The sequence below is a fragment of the Rhipicephalus microplus genome, unplaced genomic scaffold (assembly GCF_043290135.1).
Source record: "Rhipicephalus microplus isolate Deutch F79 unplaced genomic scaffold, USDA_Rmic scaffold_29, whole genome shotgun sequence".
NCBI classification, from domain to species: Eukaryota; Metazoa; Arthropoda; class Arachnida; order Ixodida; family Ixodidae; genus Rhipicephalus; species Rhipicephalus microplus.
In genome coordinates this window covers 4,797,100-4,812,617 of record NW_027464602.1, presented here as the reverse complement: position 1 = coordinate 4,812,617, position 15,518 = coordinate 4,797,100, and positions in this window count along the sequence as shown.

The window sequence follows — 15,518 nt, the reverse complement described above, 5'->3', positions numbered from 1 at the left end:
TCTCCGTGGCGCAATTGGCTAGCGCGATCGGCTGTTAACCAAAAGGTCGGAGGTTCGAGCCCACCCAGTGGTGGTGCGGCGCTTTTTTTTCTTTGGGCTGATAGCTTTGAAGATATGTTCTTATGGTGGTGAGAGTGGAGCAGGACTGTCTCCGTGGCGCAATTGGCTAGCGCGATCGGCTGTTAACCGAAAAATAGGAGGTTCGAGCCTACCCGGTGGTTGTGCGGCGCTTTTTTTTTCTGTGGGCTGATAGCTTTGAAGATATGTTCTGATGGTGGTGAGAGTGGAGCAGGATTGTCTCCGTGGCGCAATTGGCTAGCGCGATCGGCTGTTAACCAAAAGGTCGGAGGTTCGAGCCCACCCAGTGGTGGTGCGGCGCTTTTTTTTCTTTGGGCTGATAGCTTTGAAGATATGTTCTTATGGTGGTGAGAGTGGAGCAGGACTGTCTCCGTGGCGCAATTGGCTAGCGCGATCGGCTGTTAACCGAAAAATAGGAGGTTCGAGCCTACCCGGTGGTTGTGCGGCGCTTTTTTTTTCTGTGGGCTGATAGCTTTGAAGATATGTTCTGATGGGGGTGAGAGTGGAGCAGGACTGTCTCCGTGGCGCAATTGGCTAGCGTGATCGGCTGTTAACCGAAAAGTTGGAGATTCGAGCCCACCCGGTGGTGGTGCGGTGCTTTTTTTCTTTGGGCTGATAGCTTTGAAGATATGTTCTGATGGTGGTGAGAGTGGAGCAGGACTGTCTCCATGGCGCAATTGGCGAGCGCGATCGGTGTTAACCAAAAAGTCGGAGGTTCGAGCCCACCCGGTGGTGGTATGGCGCTTTTTTTTCTTTGGGCTGATAGCTTTGAAGATATGTTCTGATGGTGGTGAGAGTGAAGCAGGACATTTTCCGTGGCGCAATTGGCTAGCGCGATCGGCTGTTAACCGAAAGGTAGGAGTTTCGAGCCCACCCGGCCGTGGTGCGGCGCTTTTTTTTCTTTGGGCTGATAGCTTTGAAGATATGTTCTGTTGGTGGTGAGAGTAGAGCAGGACTGTCTCCGTGGCGCAATTGGCTAGCGCGATCGGCTGTTAACCGAAATGTTGGAGTTTCGATCCCACCCGGGAGTGGTGTGTTGCTTTTTTCTTTGCGCTGATAGCTTTGAAGATATGTCCTGATGGTGGTGAGAGTGGAGCACGACTGTCTCCGTGGCGCAGTTGGCTAGCGCGATCGGCTGTTAACCGAAAGGTTGGAGGTTCGAGCCCACCCGGTGATGGTGTGGCGCTTTTTTTTCTTTGTGCTGATAGCTTTGAAGATATGTACTGATGGTGGTGAGAGTGGAGCAGGACTGTCTCCGTGGCGCGATGGGCTAGCGCGATAAGCTGTTGACCGAAAGGTTGGAGTTTCGAGCCCTCCCGGGAGTGGTGTGTTGCTTTTTTCTTTGCGCTGATAGCTTTGAAGATATGTTCTGATGGGGGTGAGAGTGGAGCAGGACTGTCTCCGTGGCGCAATTGGCTAGCGTGATCGGCTGTTAACCGAAAAGTTGGAGATTCGAGCCCACCCGGTGGTGGTGCGGTGCTTTTTTTCTTTGGGCTGATAGCTTTGAAGATATGTTCTTATGGTGGTGAGAGTGGAGCAGGACTGTCTCCGTGGCGCAATTGGCTAGCGCGATCGGCTGGTAACCGAAAAATCGGAGGTTCGAGCCTACCCGGTGGTTGTGCGGCGCTTTTTTTTCTGTGGGCTGATAGCTTTGAAGATATGTTCTGATGGGGGTGAGAGTGGAGCAGGACTGTCTGCGTGGCGAAATTGGCTAGCGTGACCGGCTGTTAACCGAAAAGTTGGAGGTTCGAGCCCACCCGGTGGTGGTGCGGTGCTTTTTTTCTTTGGGCTGATAGCTTTGAAGATATGTTCTGATGGTGGTGAGAGTGGAGCAGGACTGTCTCCATGGCGCAATTGGCGAGCGCGATCGGTGTTAACCAAAAAGTCGGAGGTTCGAGCCCACCCGGTGGTGGTATGGCGCTTTTTTTTCTTTGGGCCGATAGCTTTGAAGATATGTTCTGATGGTGGTGAGAGTGAAGCAGGACTGTCTCCGTGGCGCAATTGGCTAGCGCAATCGGCTGTTAACCGAAAGGTAGGAGTTTCGAGCCCACCCGGCGGTGGTGCGGCGCTTTTTTTTTCTTTGTGCTGATAGCTTTGAAGATATGTACTGATGGTGGTGAGAGTGGAGCAGGACTGTCTCCGTGGCGCGATGGGCTAGCGCGATCAGCTGTTGACCGAAAGGTTGGAGTTTCGAGCCCTCCCGGGAGTGGTGTGTTGCTTTTTTCTTTGCGCTGATAGCTTTGAAGATATGTTCTGATGGTGGTGAGAGTGGAGCAAGACTGTCTCCGTGGCGCACTGGGCTAGCGCGATCGGCTGTTAACCGAAAGGTTGGAGGTTCGAGCCCACGCGGTGGTGGTGCAGCGCTTTTTTTTCTTTGCGCTGATAGCTTTGAAGATATGTTCTGATGATGGTGAGAGTGGAGCATGACTGCCTCCGTGGCGCAATGGGCTAGCGCGATCGGCTGTTAACCTAAAGGTTGGAGGTTCGAGCCCAACCGGTGGTGGTGCGGCGCTTTTCTTTTCTTTGGGGTGATAGCTCTGAAGAAATGTTCTGACGGTGGTGAGAGTGGAGCACGACTGTCTTCGTGGGGCAATTGACTAGCGTGATCGGCTGTTAACCGAAAGGTTGGAGGTTCGAGCCCACCTGGTGGTGGTGCGGCGCTTTTTTGGGCTGATAGCTTTGAAGATAAGTTCTTATGGTGGTGAGAGTGGAGAAGGACTGTCTCCGTGGCGCAATTGGCTAGCGCGATCGGCTGTTAACCGAAAAGTTGGAGGTTCGAGCCCACCCGGGTGTGGTGCGGCGCTTTTTTGGGCTGATAGCTTTGAAGATATGTTCTTATGGTGGTGAGAGTGGAGAAGGACTGTCTCCGTGGCGCAATTGGCTAGCGCGATCTGCTGTTAACCAAAAGGTTGGAGGTTCGAGCCCACCCGGTGGTGGTGCGGCGCTTTTTTTTGGCTGATAGCTTTGAAGATATGTTCTAATTGTGGTGAGAGTGGAGCAGGACTGTCTCCGTGGCGCAATTGGCCAGCGCCATCGGCTGTTAACCGAAAAGTTGGAGGTTCGAGCCCACCCGGTGGTGGTGCGGTGCTTTTTTTTCTTTGGGCTTATCGCTTTGATGATATGTTCTGATGGTGGTGAGAGATGAGCAAGACTGTCTCCGTGGCACAATGGGCTAGCGCGATCGGCTGTTGACCGAAAGGTTGGAGTTTTGAGCCCTCCCGGGAGTGGTGTGTTGCTTTATTCTTTGCGATGATAGCTTTGAAGATATGTACTGATCGTGGTGAGAGTGGAGCAAGACTGTCTCCGTGGCGCAATGGGCTAGCGCGATCGGCTGTTAACCGAAAGGTTGGAGTTTTGAGCCCTCCCGGGAGTGGTGTGTTGCTTTTTTCTTTGCGGTAATGGCTTTGAAGATATGTTCTGATGGTGGTGAGAGTGGAACAGGACTGTCTTCGTGGCGCTATTGGCTAGCGCGATCGGCTGTTAACCGAAAGGTTGGAGGTTCGAGCCCTCCCGGGAGTGGTGTGTTGCTTTTTTCTTTGCGATGATAGCTTTGAAGATATGTTCTGATTGTGGTGAGAGTGGAGCAAGACTGTCTCCGTGGCGCAATTGGCTAGCGCGATCGGCTGTTAACCGAAAAGTTGGAGGTTCGAGCGCACCCGGTGGTGGTGCGGTGCTTTTTTTTCTTTGGGCTGATAGCTTTGATGATATGATCTGATGGTGGTGAGAGATGAGTGAGCAAGACTGTCTCCGTGGCGCAATGGGCTTGCGCGATCGGCTGTTGACCCAAAGGTTGGAGTTTCGAGCCCACCCGGTGGTGGTGCGGCGCTTTTTTTTCTTTGGGCTGATAGCTTTGAAGATATGTTCTGATGGTGGTGAGAGGTGAGATGGATTGTCTCCGTGGCGCAATTGGCTAGCGCGATCGGCTGTTAACCAAAAGGTCGGAGGTTCGAGCCCACCCAGTGGTGGTGCGGCGCTTTTTTTTCTTTGGGCTGATAGCTTTGAAGATATGTTCTTATGGTGGTGAGAGTGGAGCAGGACTGTCGCCGTGGCGCAATTGGCTAGCGCGATCGGCTGTTAACCGAAAAGTCGGAGGTTGGAGCCTACCCGGTGGTTGTGCGGCGCTTTTTTTCTATGGGTTGATAGCTTTGAAGATATGTTCTGATGGAGGTGAGAGTGGAGCAGGACTGTCGCTGTAGCGCAATTGGCTAGCGTGATCGGCTGTTAACCGAAAAGTTGGAGGTTCGAGCCCACCCGGTGGTGGTGCGGTGCTTTTTTTCTTTGGGCTGATAGCTTTGAAGATATGTTCTGATGGTGGTGAGAGTGGAGCAGGACTGTCTCCATGGCGCAATTGGCGAGCGCGATCGGTGTTAACCAAAAGGTCGGAGGTTCGAGCCCACGCGGTGGTGGTGCTGTGCTTTTTTTCTTTGGGCTGATAGCTTTGAAGATATGTTGTGATGGTGGTGAGAGTGAAGCAGGACTGTCTCCATGGCGCAATTGGCTAGCGTGATCGGCTCTTAACCGGAAAGTTGGAGGTTCGAGCCCACCCGGTGTTGGTGCCACGCTTTTTTTAATTTGGGCTGATAGCTTTGAAGATATGTTCTGATGGTGGTGAGAGTGGAGCAGGATTGTCTCCGTGGCGCAATTGGCTAGCGCGATCGGCTGTTAACCAAAAGGTCGGAGGTTCGAGCCCACCCAGTGGTGGTGCGGCGCTTTTTTTTCTTTGGGCTGATAGCTTTGAAGATATGTTCTTATGGTGGTGAGAGTGGAGCAGGACTGTCTCCGTGGCGCAATTGGCTAGCGCGATCGGCTGTTAACCGAAAAATAGGAGGTTCGAGCCTACCCGGTGGTTGTGCGGCGCTTTTTTTTTCTGTGGGCTGATAGCTTTGAAGATATGTTCTGATGGGGGTGAGAGTGGAGCAGGACTGTCTCCGTGGCGCAATTAGCTAGCGTGATCGGCTGTTAACCGAAAAGTTGGAGATTCGAGCCCACCCGGTGGTGGTGCGGTGCTTTTTTTCTTTGGGCTGATAGCTTTGAAGATATGTTCTGATGGTGGTGAGAGTGGAGCAGGACTGTCTCCATGGCGCAATTGGCGAGCGCGATCGGTGTTAACCAAAAAGTCGGAGGTTCGAGCCCACCCGGTGGTGGTATGGCGCTTTTTTTTCTTTGGGCTGATAGCTTTGAAGATATGTTCTGATGGTGGTGAGAGTGAAGCAGGACATTTTCCGTGGCGCAATTGGCTAGCGCGATCGGCTGTTAACCGAAAGGTAGGAGTTTCGAGCCCACCCGGCCGTGGTGCGGCGCTTTTTTTTCTTTGGGCTGATAGCTTTGAAGATATGTTCTGTTGGTGGTGAGAGTAGAGCAGGACTGTCTCCGTGGCGCAATTGGCTAGCGCGATCGGCTGTTAACCGAAATGTTGGAGTTTCGATCCCTCCCGGGAGTGGTGTGTTGCTTTTTTCTTTGCGCTGATAGCTTTGAAGATATGTCCTGATGGTGGTGAGAGTGGAGCACGACTGTCTCCGTGGCGCAGTTGGCTAGCGCGATCGGCTGTTAACCGAAAGGTTGGAGGTTCGAGCCCACCCGGTGATGGTGTGGCGCTTTTTTTTCTTTGTGCTGATAGCTTTGAAGATATGTACTGATGGTGGTGAGAGTGGAGCAGGACTGTCTCCGTGGCGCGATGGGCTAGCGCGATAAGCTGTTGACCGAAAGGTTGGAGTTTCGAGCCCTCCCGGGAGTGGTGTGTTGCTTTTTTCTTTGCGCTGATAGCTTTGAAGATATGTTCTGATGGGGGTGAGAGTGGAGCAGGACTGTCTCCGTGGCGCAATTGGCTAGCGTGATCGGCTGTTAACCGAAAAGTTGGAGATTCGAGCCCACCCGGTGGTGGTGCGGTGCTTTTTTTCTTTGGGCTGATAGCTTTGAAGATATGTTCTGATGGTGGTAAGAGTGGAGCAGGACTGTCTCCGTGGCGCAATTGGCTAGCGGGATTGGCTGTTAACCGAAAGGTTGGAGGTTCTAGCCCACCCGGTGGTGGTGCGGTGCTTTTTTTTCTTTGGACTGATAGCTTTGAAGATATGATCTGATGGTGGTGAGAGATGAGTGAGCAAGACTGTCTCCGTGGCGCGATGGGCTAGCGCGATAAGCTGTTGACCGAAAGGTTGGAGTTTCGAGCCCTCCCGGGAGTGGTGTGTTGCTTTATTCTTTGCGATGATAGCTTTGAAGATATGTACTGATCGTGGTGAGAGTGGAGCAAGACTGTCTCCGTGGCGCAATGGGCTAGCGCGATCGGCTGTTAACCGAAAGGTTGGAGTTTTGAGCCCTCCCGGGAGTGGTGTGTTGCTTTTTTCTTTGCGGTAATGGCTTTGAAGATATGTTCTGATGGTGGTGAGAGTGGAACAGGACTGTCTTCGTGGCGCTATTGGCTAGCGCGATCGGCTGTTAACCGAAAGGTTGGAGGTTCGAGCCCTCCCGGGAGTGGTGTGTTGCTTTTTTCTTTGCGATGATAGCTTTGAAGATATGTTCTGATTGTGGTGAGAGTGGAGCAAGACTGTCTCCGTGGCGCAATTGGCTAGCGCGATCGGCTGTTAACCGAAAAGTTGGAGGTTCGAGCGCACCCGGTGGTGGTGCGGTGCTTTTTTTTCTTTGGGCTGATAGCTTTGATGATATGATCTGATGGTGGTGAGAGATGAGTGAGCAAGACTGTCTCCGTGGCGCAATGGGCTTGCGCGATCGGCTGTTGACCCAAAGGTTGGAGTTTCGAGCCCACCCGGTGGTGGTGCGGCGCTTTTTTTTCTTTGGGCTGATAGCTTTGAAGATATGTTCTGATGGTGGTGAGAGGTGAGATGGATTGTCTCCGTGGCGCAATTGGCTAGCGCGATCGGCTGTTAACCAAAAGGTCGGAGGTTCGAGCCCACCCAGTGGTGGTGCGGCGCTTTTTTTTCTTTGGGCTGATAGCTTTGAAGATATGTTCTTATGGTGGTGAGAGTGGAGCAGGACTGTCGCCGTGGCGCAATTGGCTAGCGCGATCGGCTGTTAACCGAAAAGTCGGAGGTTGGAGCCTACCCGGTGGTTGTGCGGCGCTTTTTTTCTATGGGTTGATAGCTTTGAAGATATGTTCTGATGGAGGTGAGAGTGGAGCAGGACTGTCGCTGTAGCGCAATTGGCTAGCGTGATCGGCTGTTAACCGAAAAGTTGGAGGTTCGAGCCCACCCGGTGGTGGTGCGGTGCTTTTTTTCTTTGGGCTGATAGCTTTGAAGATATGTTCTGATGGTGGTGAGAGTGGAGCAGGACTGTCTCCATGGCGCAATTGGCGAGCGCGATCGGTGTTAACCAAAAGGTCGGAGGTTCGAGCCCACGCGGTGGTGGTGCTGTGCTTTTTTTCTTTGGGCTGATAGCTTTGAAGATATGTTGTGATGGTGGTGAGAGTGAAGCAGGACTGTCTCCATGGCGCAATTGGCTAGCGTGATCGGCTCTTAACCGGAAAGTTGGAGGTTCGAGCCCACCCGGTGTTGGTGCCACGCTTTTTTTAATTTGGGCTGATAGCTTTGAAGATATGTTCTGATGGTGGTGAGAGTGGAGCAGGATTGTCTCCGTGGCGCAATTGGCTAGCGCGATCGGCTGTTAACCAAAAGGTCGGAGGTTCGAGCCCACCCAGTGGTGGTGCGGCGCTTTTTTTTCTTTGGGCTGATAGCTTTGAAGATATGTTCTTATGGTGGTGAGAGTGGAGCAGGACTGTCTCCGTGGCGCAATTGGCTAGCGCGATCGGCTGTTAACCGAAAAATAGGAGGTTCGAGCCTACCCGGTGGTTGTGCGGCGCTTTTTTTTTTCTGTGGGCTGATAGCTTTGAAGATATGTTCTGATGGGGGTGAGAGTGGAGCAGGACTGTCTCCGTGGCGCAATTGGCTAGCGTGATCGGCTGTTAACCGAAAAGTTGGAGATTCGAGCCCACCCGGTGGTGGTGCGGTGCTTTTTTTCTTTGGGCTGATAGCTTTGAAGATATGTTCTGATGGGGGTGAGAGTGGAGCAGGACTGTCTCCGTGGCGCAATTGGCTAGCGTGATCGGCTGTTAACCGAAAAGTTGGAGATTCGAGCCCACCCGGTGGTGGTGCGGTGCTTTTTTTCTTTGGGCTGATAGCTTTGAAGATATGTTCTTATGGTGGTGAGAGTGGAGCAGGACTGTCTCCGTGGCGCAATTGGCTAGCGCGATCGGCTGTTAACCAAAAAATCGGAGGTTCGAGCCTACCCGGTGGTTGTGCGGCGCTTTTTTTTCTGTGGGCTGATAGCTTTGAAGATATGTTCTGATGGGGGTGAGAGTGGAGCAGGACTGTCTCCGTGGCGAAATTGGCTAGCGTGACCGGCTGTTAACCGAAAAGTTGGAGGTTCGAGCCCACCCGGTGGTGGTGCGGTGCTTTTTTTCTTTGGGCTGATAGCTTTGAAGATATGTTCTGATGGTGGTGAGAGGGGAGCAGGACTGTCTCCATGGCGCAAATGGCTAGCGCGATCGGCTGTTAACCGAAATGTTGGAGTTTCGATCCCTCCCGGGAGTGGTGTGTTGCTTTTTTCTTTGCGCTGATAGCTTTGAAGATATGTCCTGATGGTGGTGAGAGTGGAGCACGACTGTCTCCGTGGCGCAATTGGCTAGCGCGATCGGCTGTTAACCGAAAGGTAGGAGTTTCGAGCCCACCCGGCGGTGGTGCGGCGCTTTTTTTTCTTTGGGCTGATAGCTTTGAAGATATGTACTGATGGTGGTGAGAGTGGAGCAGGACTGTCTCCGTGGCGCGATGGGCTAGCGCGATCAGCTGTTGACCGAAAGGTTGGAGTTTCGAGCCCTCCCGGGAGTGGTGTGTTGCTTTTTTCTTTGCGCTGGTAGCTTTGAAGATATGTTCTGATGGGGGTGAGAGTGGAGCAGGACTGTCTCCGTGGCGCAATTGGCTAGCGTGATCGGCTGTTAACCGAAAAGTTGGAGATTCGAGCCCACCCGGTGGTGGTGCGGTGCTTTTTTTCTTTGGGCTGATAGCTTTGAAGATATGTTCTTATGGTGGTGAGAGTGGAGCAGGACTGTCTCCACGGCGCAATTGGCTAGCGCGATCGGCTGTTACCCGAAAAATCGGAGGTTCGAGCCTACCCGGTGGTTGTGCGGCGCTTTTTTTTCTGTGGGCTGATAGCTTTGAAGATATGTTCTGATGGGGGTGAGAGTGGAGCAGGACTGTCTCCGTGGCGAAATTGGCTAGCGTGACCGGCTGTTAACCGAAAAGTTGGAGGTTCGAGCCCACCCGGTGGTGGTGCGGTGCTTTTTTTCTTTGGGCTGATAGCTTTGAAGATATGTTCTGATGGTGGTGAGAGTGGAGCAGGACTGTCTCCATGGCGCAATTGGCGAGCGCGATCGGTGTTAACCAAAAAGTCGGAGGTTCGAGCCCACCCGGTGGTGGTATGGCGCTTTTTTTTCTTTGGGCCGATAGCTTTGAAGATATGTTCTGATGGTGGTGAGAGTGAAGCAGGACTGTCTCCGTGGCGCAATTGGCTAGCGCGATCGGCTGTTAACCGAAAGGTAGGAGTTTCGAGCCCACCCGGCGGTGGTGCGGCGCTTTTTTTTCTTTGGGCTGATAGCTTTGAAGATATGTTCTGTTGGTGGTGAGAGTAGAGCAGGACTGTCTCCGTGGCACAATTGGCTAGCGCGATCGGCTGTTAACCGAAATGTTGGAGTTTCGATCCCTCCCGGGAGTGGTGTGTTGCTTTTTTCTTTGCGCTGATAGCTTTGAAGATATGTCTTGATGGTGGTGAGAGTGGAGCACGACTGTCTCCGTGGCGCAGTTGGCTAGTGCGATCGGCTGTTAACCGAAAGGTTGGAGGTTGGAGCCCACCCGGTGATGGTGTGGCGCTTTTTTTTCTTTGTGCTGATAGCTTTGAAGATATGTACTGATGGTGGTGAGAGTGGAGCAGGACTGTCTCCGTGGCGCGATGGGCTAGCGCGATCAGCTGTTGACCGAAAGGTTGGAGTTTCGAGCCCTCCCGGGAGTGGTGTGTTGCTTTTTTCTTTGCGCTGATAGCTTTGAAGATATGTTCTGATGGTGGTGAGAGTGGAGCAAGACTGTCTCCGTGGCGCAATTGGCTAGCGTGATCGGCTCTTAACCGGAAAGTTGGAGGTTCGAGCCCACCCGGTGTTGGTGCCACGCTTTTTTTAATTTGGGCTGATAGCTTTGAAGATATGTTCTGATGGTGGTGAGAGTGGAGCAGGATTGTCTCCGTGGCGCAATTGGCTAGCGCGATCGGCTGTTAACCAAAAGGTCGGAGGTTCGAGCCCACCCAGTGGTGGTGCGGCGCTTTTTTTTCTTTGGGCTGATAGCTTTGAAGATATGTTCTTATGGTGGTGAGAGTGGAGCAGGACTGTCTCCGTGGCGCAATTGGCTAGCGCGATCGGCTGTTAACCGAAAAATAGGAGGTTCGAGCCTACCCGGTGGTTGTGCGGCGCTTTTTTTTTCTGTGGGCTGATAGCTTTGAAGATATGTTCTGATGGGGGTGAGAGTGGAGCAGGACTGTCTCCGTGGCGCAATTAGCTAGCGTGATCGGCTGTTAACCGAAAAGTTGGAGATTCGAGCCCACCCGGTGGTGGTGCGGTGCTTTTTTTCTTTGGGCTGATAGCTTTGAAGATATGTTCTGATGGTGGTGAGAGTGGAGCAGGACTGTCTCCATGGCGCAATTGGCGAGCGCGATCGGTGTTAACCAAAAAGTCGGAGGTTCGAGCCCACCCGGTGGTGGTATGGCGCTTTTTTTTCTTTGGGCTGATAGCTTTGAAGATATGTTCTGATGGTGGTGAGAGTGAAGCAGGACATTTTCCGTGGCGCAATTGGCTAGCGCGATCGGCTGTTAACCGAAAGGTAGGAGTTTCGAGCCCACCCGGCCGTGGTGCGGCGCTTTTTTTTCTTTGGGCTGATAGCTTTGAAGATATGTTCTGTTGGTGGTGAGAGTAGAGCAGGACTGTCTCCGTGGCGCAATTGGCTAGCGCGATCGGCTGTTAACCGAAATGTTGGAGTTTCGATCCCTCCCGGGAGTGGTGTGTTGCTTTTTTCTTTGCGCTGATAGCTTTGAAGATATGTCCTGATGGTGGTGAGAGTGGAGCACGACTGTCTCCGTGGCGCAGTTGGCTAGCGCGATCGGCTGTTAACCGAAAGGTTGGAGGTTCGAGCCCACCCGGTGATGGTGTGGCGCTTTTTTTTCTTTGTGCTGATAGCTTTGAAGATATGTACTGATGGTGGTGAGAGTGGAGCAGGACTGTCTCCGTGGCGCGATGGGCTAGCGCGATAAGCTGTTGACCGAAAGGTTGGAGTTTCGAGCCCTCCCGGGAGTGGTGTGTTGCTTTTTTCTTTGCGCTGATAGCTTTGAAGATATGTTCTGATGGGGGTGAGAGTGGAGCAGGACTGTCTCCGTGGCGCAATTGGCTAGCGTGATCGGCTGTTAACCGAAAAGTTGGAGATTCGAGCCCACCCGGTGGTGGTGCGGTGCTTTTTTTCTTTGGGCTGATAGCTTTGAAGATATGTTCTGATGGTGGTAAGAGTGGAGCAGGACTGTCTCCGTGGCGCAATTGGCTAGCGGGATTGGCTGTTAACCGAAAGGTTGGAGGTTCTAGCCCACCCGGTGGTGGTGCGGTGCTTTTTTTTCTTTGGACTGATAGCTTTGAAGATATGATCTGATGGTGGTGAGAGATGAGTGAGCAAGACTGTCTCCGTGGCGCGATGGGCTAGCGCGATAAGCTGTTGACCGAAAGGTTGGAGTTTCGAGCCCTCCCGGGAGTGGTGTGTTGCTTTATTCTTTGCGATGATAGCTTTGAAGATATGTACTGATCGTGGTGAGAGTGGAGCAAGACTGTCTCCGTGGCGCAATGGGCTAGCGCGATCGGCTGTTAACCGAAAGGTTGGAGTTTTGAGCCCTCCCGGGAGTGGTGTGTTGCTTTTTTCTTTGCGGTAATGGCTTTGAAGATATGTTCTGATGGTGGTGAGAGTGGAACAGGACTGTCTTCGTGGCGCTATTGGCTAGCGCGATCGGCTGTTAACCGAAAGGTTGGAGGTTCGAGCCCTCCCGGGAGTGGTGTGTTGCTTTTTTCTTTGCGATGATAGCTTTGAAGATATGTTCTGATTGTGGTGAGAGTGGAGCAAGACTGTCTCCGTGGCGCAATTGGCTAGCGCGATCGGCTGTTAACCGAAAAGTTGGAGGTTCGAGCGCACCCGGTGGTGGTGCGGTGCTTTTTTTTCTTTGGGCTGATAGCTTTGATGATATGATCTGATGGTGGTGAGAGATGAGTGAGCAAGACTGTCTCCGTGGCGCAATGGGCTTGCGCGATCGGCTGTTGACCCAAAGGTTGGAGTTTCGAGCCCACCCGGTGGTGGTGCGGCGCTTTTTTTTCTTTGGGCTGATAGCTTTGAAGATATGTTCTGATGGTGGTGAGAGGTGAGATGGATTGTCTCCGTGGCGCAATTGGCTAGCGCGATCGGCTGTTAACCAAAAGGTCGGAGGTTCGAGCCCACCCAGTGGTGGTGCGGCGCTTTTTTTTCTTTGGGCTGATAGCTTTGAAGATATGTTCTTATGGTGGTGAGAGTGGAGCAGGACTGTCGCCGTGGCGCAATTGGCTAGCGCGATCGGCTGTTAACCGAAAAGTCGGAGGTTGGAGCCTACCCGGTGGTTGTGCGGCGCTTTTTTTCTATGGGTTGATAGCTTTGAAGATATGTTCTGATGGAGGTGAGAGTGGAGCAGGACTGTCGCTGTAGCGCAATTGGCTAGCGTGATCGGCTGTTAACCGAAAAGTTGGAGGTTCGAGCCCACCCGGTGGTGGTGCGGTGCTTTTTTTCTTTGGGCTGATAGCTTTGAAGATATGTTCTGATGGTGGTGAGAGTGGAGCAGGACTGTCTCCATGGCGCAATTGGCGAGCGCGATCGGTGTTAACCAAAAGGTCGGAGGTTCGAGCCCACGCGGTGGTGGTGCTGTGCTTTTTTTCTTTGGGCTGATAGCTTTGAAGATATGTTGTGATGGTGGTGAGAGTGAAGCAGGACTGTCTCCATGGCGCAATTGGCTAGCGTGATAGGCTCTTAACCGGAAAGTTGGAGGTTCGAGCCCACCCGGTGTTGGTGCCACGCTTTTTTTAATTTGGGCTGATAGCTTTGAAGATATGTTCTGATGGTGGTGAGAGTGGAGCAGGATTGTCTCCGTGGCGCAATTGGCTAGCGCGATCGGCTGTTAACCAAAAGGTCGGAGGTTCGAGCCCACCCAGTGGTGGTGCGGCGCTTTTTTTTCTTTGGGCTGATAGCTTTGAAGATATGTTCTTATGGTGGTGAGAGTGGAGCAGGACTGTCTCCGTGGCGCAATTGGCTAGCGCGATCGGCTGTTAACCGAAAAATAGGAGGTTCGAGCCTACCCGGTGGTTGTGCGGCGCTTTTTTTTTTCTGTGGGCTGATAGCTTTGAAGATATGTTCTGATGGGGGTGAGAGTGGAGCAGGACTGTCTCCGTGGCGCAATTGGCTAGCGTGATCGGCTGTTAACCGAAAAGTTGGAGATTCGAGCCCACCCGGTGGTGGTGCGGTGCTTTTTTTCTTTGGGCTGATAGCTTTGAAGATATGTTCTGATGGGGGTGAGAGTGGAGCAGGACTGTCTCCGTGGCGCAATTGGCTAGCGTGATCGGCTGTTAACCGAAAAGTTGGAGATTCGAGCCCACCCGGTGGTGGTGCGGTGCTTTTTTTCTTTGGGCTGATAGCTTTGAAGATATGTTCTTATGGTGGTGAGAGTGGAGCAGGACTGTCTCCGTGGCGCAATTGGCTAGCGCGATCGGCTGTTAACCAAAAAATCGGAGGTTCGAGCCTACCCGGTGGTTGTGCGGCGCTTTTTTTTCTGTGGGCTGATAGCTTTGAAGATATGTTCTGATGGGGGTGAGAGTGGAGCAGGACTGTCTCCGTGGCGAAATTGGCTAGCGTGACCGGCTGTTAACCGAAAAGTTGGAGGTTCGAGCCCACCCGGTGGTGGTGCGGTGCTTTTTTTCTTTGGGCTGATAGCTTTGAAGATATGTTCTGATGGTGGTGAGAGGGGAGCAGGACTGTCTCCATGGCGCAAATGGCTAGCGCGATCGGCTGTTAACCGAAATGTTGGAGTTTCGATCCCTCCCGGGAGTGGTGTGTTGCTTTTTTCTTTGCGCTGATAGCTTTGAAGATATGTCCTGATGGTGGTGAGAGTGGAGCACGACTGTCTCCGTGGCGCAATTGGCTAGCGCGATCGGCTGTTAACCGAAAGGTAGGAGTTTCGAGCCCACCCGGCGGTGGTGCGGCGCTTTTTTTTCTTTGGGCTGATAGCTTTGAAGATATGTACTGATGGTGGTGAGAGTGGAGCAGGACTGTCTCCGTGGCGCGATGGGCTAGCGCGATCAGCTGTTGACCGAAAGGTTGGAGTTTCGAGCCCTCCCGGGAGTGGTGTGTTGCTTTTTTCTTTGCGCTGGTAGCTTTGAAGATATGTTCTGATGGGGGTGAGAGTGGAGCAGGACTGTCTCCGTGGCGCAATTGGCTAGCGTGATCGGCTGTTAACCGAAAAGTTGGAGATTCGAGCCCACCCGGTGGTGGTGCGGTGCTTTTTTTCTTTGGGCTGATAGCTTTGAAGATATGTTCTTATGGTGGTGAGAGTGGAGCAGGACTGTCTCCACGGCGCAATTGGCTAGCGCGATCGGCTGTTACCCGAAAAATCGGAGGTTCGAGCCTACCCGGTGGTTGTGCGGCGCTTTTTTTTCTGTGGGCTGATAGCTTTGAAGATATGTTCTGATGGGGGTGAGAGTGGAGCAGGACTGTCTCCGTGGCGAAATTGGCTAGCGTGACCGGCTGTTAACCGAAAAGTTGGAGGTTCGAGCCCACCCGGTGGTGGTGCGGTGCTTTTTTTCTTTGGGCTGATAGCTTTGAAGATATGTTCTGATGGTGGTGAGAGTGGAGCAGGACTGTCTCCATGGCGCAATTGGCGAGCGCGATCGGTGTTAACCAAAAAGTCGGAGGTTCGAGCCCACCCGGTGGTGGTATGGCGCTTTTTTTTCTTTGGGCCGATAGCTTTGAAGATATGTTCTGATGGTGGTGAGAGTGAAGCAGGACTGTCTCCGTGGCGCAATTGGCTAGCGCGATCGGCTGTTAACCGAAAGGTAGGAGTTTCGAGCCCACCCGGCGGTGGTGCGGCGCTTTTTTTTCTTTGGGCTGATAGCTTTGAAGATATGTTCTGTTGGTGGTGAGAGTAGAGCAGGACTGTCTCCGTGGCACAATTGGCTAGCGCGATCGGCTGTTAACCGAAATGTTGGAGTTTCGATCCCTCCCGGGAGTGGTGTGTTGCTTTTTTCTTTGCGCTGATAGCTTTGAAGATATGTCTTGATGGTGGTGAGAGTGGAGCACGACTGTCTCCGTGGCGCAGTTGGCTAGTGCGATCGGCTGTTAACCGAAAGG